At 34.4% G+C, this 5,699-nt stretch overlaps 1 non-coding gene across 1 annotated transcript; it reads left to right on the top strand.

The window, feature by feature from the left end:
• LOC148546551 (small nucleolar RNA R71) lies at positions 1-109 on the top strand. Its single transcript, XR_015900370.1, has one exon. It is a non-coding gene; the product is annotated as a small nucleolar RNA R71 (small nucleolar RNA).
• The last annotated feature ends 5,590 nt before the right edge of the window (positions 110-5,699 follow it).

Consider the following 5,699-nt stretch of genomic DNA (forward strand, 5'->3'; position numbering starts at 1 on the left):
AGAGCATGTTAGGAGGACATCTCTTGATCAATTGCTTGTATCTTTCCCAAGCTTCATAGAGGGATACACCTTCTCTTTGTCTGAAGGTTTGAATTTTCACTCTGATTTTGCTCATCCTTTGAGGAGGAAAGAATTTAGCCAGGAAAGCGTTAATCAGCTTTTCCCAAGAGTCTAGGTTCTCTTTTGGTTGAGAATCCAACCATATCTTTGCTCTATCACTTACAGCAAAGGGAAAGAACATAAGTTTATAGACCTCAGGACTCACTCCATTGGTCTTGATTGTGTCACAGATTAGCAAGAATTCAGCTAAGAACTGATGTGGATCTTGCATTAGAAGTCCATGGAACTTGCAATTCTGTTGCAGAAGAGAGACTAACTGAGGCTTAAGCTCAAAATTGTTTGCTCCAATGGCAGGTACAGAGATACTTCTGCCATATAAGTCAGAGGTAGGCCTGGTGAAGTCACCAAGAACCTTTCTTGCCTTTTCTTGAGGTTCGGCCATGTCTTCAACTTCTTGTTCAAAATTTTCTAAAAGGTTTCTTCCGGAGCGTTGTGCTTTGATTTGTTGTAAGCTCCTCCTTAAAGTCCTTTCAGGTTCAGGATCAAGATTCAAGAGAGGTTCTTTATCCCTGTTCCTGGTCATATACAAGAAAAGAAAACAAGAGAGAAAGAAAGAAATAAAGGAAGCTTCTGTGTCTGATTTGAGTATCGAAGGCTCCCAGTGAGATGTGAAGAAAGAAGAGGAAGATAGAAAAGTGAAGATGGAAGAAGAGAGAGGAGTATAATTCGAATAAATAGAAGTAAATAGGAGAATAATTAGAAATAGAAAAGATAAATAAGAATTAAAATACTTTTATTTTTGTTTTATTTATTTATTATTTTCAAAAATTAGGTTAATTAATTAAAAGGATTTGAAAGTTAGTTAATGAATTTTCGAAAATAGAAGAGAGAGATAAGATAGAGATATGAAAAGAAGTTAAGAAAGATATGATCTAAATTAAAAAGATTTGAAAAAACTTCGTTTTAAAATTTAAAAGAACAAAAAATAAGATAGAAAAGATAAGATAAGTTAGATAAGAAAGATAAGATAAGGAAGTTAAGAAAAGATAAGTTTTAAAATTAAAAAGATTTGAATTTAAAATTTTGAATTTTGAAAATTAAATTTTAAATTTTGAAATTGAATTTTAAATTTTGAGATTTGAAATAATATAAGATAAGATTTTGAAAAAGATATGATTTTTGAAAAAGATATGATTTTTAAAAGATTTGATTTTTAAAATTTAAAATTAAGATAAGATAAGATAAAAATTTTGAAATTAAAATTTGAATTTTTATTGTTAATTTTCGAAAATTAATTAAAAGATAAGATAGAAAATATATATTTTTTTATTTTTGAATTTAATGAAGAAAGAGAAAAACAAGTAAAAGACACCAAACTTAAAATTTTTAGATCTAATGATTCTTAGTGTGCGAAAATTTGAAGGAAAAACACAAGGGGACACCAAACTTAAAAATTTTAGGATCAAAATAAAAAGAAAAATAAGAACACTTTGAAGATTAGGAAGAACACAAAGAACAAAATTCAAAGAATTTAAAGAACACAAGAACATGCAAATGACCCAAAATTTAAAATTTTTGAAAATCAAACACAAAATTTTCGAAAATTTAAAGAAAACACACAAGAAGACACCAAACTTAAAGATTGACTTAAGATTTAAACAAAAGAAACTATTTTTAAAAATTTTTAGAAAGAAAGACTCAAAGAATTGGAAAAACTCAACAAAAACACAAATACAAGACTCAAACAAAGAAAAGAAAAATATTTTTGAAAAAGGTTTTTAATTTTTTCGGAAAAAAAAGAAAAATAAAACAAAATAAAAGACTCTAACAAAATTAAAGATAATACTTGATCTAGGGAACAAGATAATTCGTCAGTTGTCCAAACTCGAACAATCCCCGGCAACGGCGCTAAAAACTTGTGCACGAATCCCCACACTTCGTACAACTGTACCAACAAGTGCACTGGGTTGTCCAAGTAATACCTGAGCGAGTCAGGGTTGATCCCACGAGGATTGTGGTTCGAAACAAGCTATGGTTATCTTGCAGGTCTTAGTCAGGCGGATAGAAGAGTTGTTGGATTTGTGAGATCTGAACTAGGTTGATATGTTTATAATGATAATCTTAAAACGTAGATGGTTAAGGCTTGGAGTTGCTTTGTCCTTCTGGATTAACTCTGGTCCTACTGTCTTCTTCAATTGTGAATGATTTTTTCTATGGCAGGCTGTATGTGATTGATGCTGGTTTAAGCAGCCGCCAATACTCCTCCATATCTGAACCCCGGGGTTAGTGTGGATCAATTCTGATTGAGGGTGAAGCTCCTGCAGTCCACTCTCCTTAGTGATCCTACTCAAAATGCCACAGACAAGGTCAAATCTTTCGGATCAGAGAATGTTGCGCTTTTGAGTTCTAGCCTCTACTACAGAGACCCTAATCTCCCCGTAAATCGGCTGAACTGGTGTCTCAAGAAGTCCCCAACGAAGTCATGGATCAGTCGTTTGAGAGATGTATAATCAACCTGGCGGTTCAATGCTTTCCACTGAGGTATTCACACGAACCCAAGTAGACACGGCTGGTTGTCAGGCACGCGATCCTAGTATGATGAACGGAGTTGGTTGTCACAGACCATCCCATTCACCATGTTGAAGAACAAATATACATCTTAGAATTAAATCAAACACGGATTGAAGAGAAACAGTAATACTTTTATTAATTTTTAGAACTCAGCAGGGCTCCTCCACTCAACCTAGGAGGTTTAGAAACTCATACTGATAGAAAATACAATGATGAATGAAAATATGGTGTAAGTGGCTGAAGATACTCAACAAAGAGTGATCATCTACTTTAAATTCTAAACTAATGACTAGTAAGGGTAAAACAGTTTTTTAGTGCTAAAATCCATTTCTGAGGCCCACTTAGTGAGTGTTTGGATTGAGATTTGATGAGATCCACATGCTACGAGGCCTCTAGGGTGTTGAACGCTGGCTAAGGGGTCCTCTATGGGCGTTTGGACGTTGGTTTCTTCTCCTTGGGCGCTGGACGCCTGGAAGGGGGTAGGGATGTCAATGGGGCGGGGCGGGGGCGGGGGATGCCTCCCTGCTCCCCGTCCCCGCCCTCAGATTTTGTCCCCGTCCCCGCCCCGATCCCCACCGTGGGGAGATAATTGCCCCCATCCCCATTCCCCGCGTTCCCCGTGTTCCCCGCGGGTCCCCATTCCCCATCTCTTTATATTGAATATTTATATGAAAATTATAATAAAAAATTAAAAAAAATATTAAAAAAAACGACAAAACATTATTACAACACACAAACATATATATCTTATCCAAGATTACAACTTACAAATCAAGAAATATAAAATAAGAAATCATAATCCATAAAACGAAATTTTAAAATACAACTTTCATTCTTAAAAAAAGCCATAAAATAAAGTCTTCAACTTCCAACAAACAACTCCATGTTCTCTGTTAAAATACAACACAAATATGAATATGTTAACATACATCATAAACAAGAATATCATATATTTAATATGAATTTGACATAATAAAAAAATAATTACCTAAACTCCTAAATCCCCATATCCATCACATAGTCCCAAGGAATTGGAATTTTTGACCCTGATTTATCTATATTATATCAACCAACAATTTACAAGAGTTAAATTTAACATGAAATTGAACTTTAATACGAAATAAAATTTGAGTTATTAGTACTTTTACCTGAAGAGTGTATCCAGTGCTGAGTGCAAATTAACGCCTCAACAAGTTCACAATCCAATTTATTGCGATGTGGATGTATAACTCGACCACCGGTGCTAAAAGCAGACTCTGAGGCAACAGTAGAAATAGGAATGGCTAAAAAATCTCTTGCAATCTTTTGTAAAGTTGGATATTTCACTCCAATATTTTTCCAATAGCCCAAAATGTCAAAATTTTCCAAATTTGTTTTATCTACCATAACACTCTCTTCCAAATAGAAATCCAACTCAGTTTTCGCGGCGCAATCTTCAGATGTATCTTCCACAAATTGCAAGTAGATAGAGTTAAATTTTCTCTTTGAAGATCCTTCATCATGTCCAACATCCAAAGTAGAAGCTGAATTATCATCATTTGTTGCTCTTCTTTTAACCCTAGCCTTAAGTTGATATTCACATACTAATTCTTCCATCATTTTCTTCACCTTGCTCAGATGATTCTCACTTTGAGATCCATATATTTTAGGAAAAAAAAATTTCAATAACTTCATCTTATACCTAGGGTCTAAGATAGCTCCCACAGCCATGACTTCATTAATTTGATCCCAATACTTTTCAAACTTACTAATCATATTTGTTGCCATTCTATGAACTATCTCATTTGAACTACACAACCACTCATTCAATGTCAATCTCATTTCACACACCTTGGGAAAGTACAAATTTGTCGTTGGATATAAAGTGCCAGAGAATAATTCAGTCACACTATAAAAGACTTCTAATTTATCAACAAGTTCATTTGCCATTTCCCACTCATCATCAGATGGTACAACTTTATACAGAGATTCACGGTGTCTTAAACGCTCAAAAACTTCTCTATATGGCAAAGCAGAAGCAAGCATTAGATAAGTTGAATTCCATCTAGTTCTACAATCAAGTGCAAGCTTTCTCCTATAATTAATATTCAATTGCCTACAAGTCTCTACAAATTTTTCTTCCCTCTTCTGTGTTGCAACCCAAAAAGAAACACTATCTCTGATTTTTTCAATAGAACCATATATTGCATTCATGCCATCTTTCACAATCAGATTAACAATGTGAGCACAACAACGCATGTGAAAAAATTCCCCTCTCTTAACAAAGTTAGATGGTGAAATCTTATCAAGCAGAAGATGAATCATGGCATCATTTGTACTACAATTATCAACCGTTAAAGTTGATAATTTTCTATCTATGTTCCAATCATACAAGGAATTCACCAAAGCATCACTAAGAACTTCAGCAGTATGAGGTGCAGGCACATATGCAAACCTAGAATAATGTAAATATAATAAACAATCATGACTTTAAAAAATTAAATATTTAAAAGATGCTAAAAGCATAAATAATACCTTATAATTCGACATTGCAAGTTCCAATCATCATCAATAAAGTGAGCCGTAATCGCCATATAGCCTTTGTTTTGACAATCAGCACTCCACATGTCAGTAGTTATAGCAATGCGGCTTGAATTTTTTCCCAACAATTTTAGAAGCTTTGCCTTTTCAGCTTCATACATCTTCTCAACATCATTTCTCAATGTATTTCTTGTATAAAATTTGAACAAGGGTTGAGTCTCAGCCATAAACTCATGAAAACCCACTTGCTCAACAAATGACATAGGGTGTTCATCCCTAATAACCCATTTTGTGAGTGCTCGTCGTGCTGCCTCTTGACTAAATGTGAAGTTTCCAACCAAAAGTGAATCCGTCGGCCTTCCCGTTCCTGTAGAACCTGATGATTGTTGCACTGTTTTTAATATTGACTGCTTTGGTCCCCTAACAGTACGAATCGGGCAAATTCTAATGTGATCATGCAAGTGCTTAGTTCCTTGCTTCGTGTCACCTCCAATCTTTCTTTCGCAATATTTACATATTGCCTTCCACTTTCCATCTATTCTCTCCCT

The sequence above is a fragment of the Arachis ipaensis genome, chromosome B9, assembly GCF_059453495.1.
Source record: "Arachis ipaensis isolate K30076 ecotype BB chromosome B9, ASM5945349v1, whole genome shotgun sequence".
Classification (NCBI taxonomy): domain Eukaryota; kingdom Viridiplantae; phylum Streptophyta; class Magnoliopsida; order Fabales; family Fabaceae; genus Arachis; species Arachis ipaensis.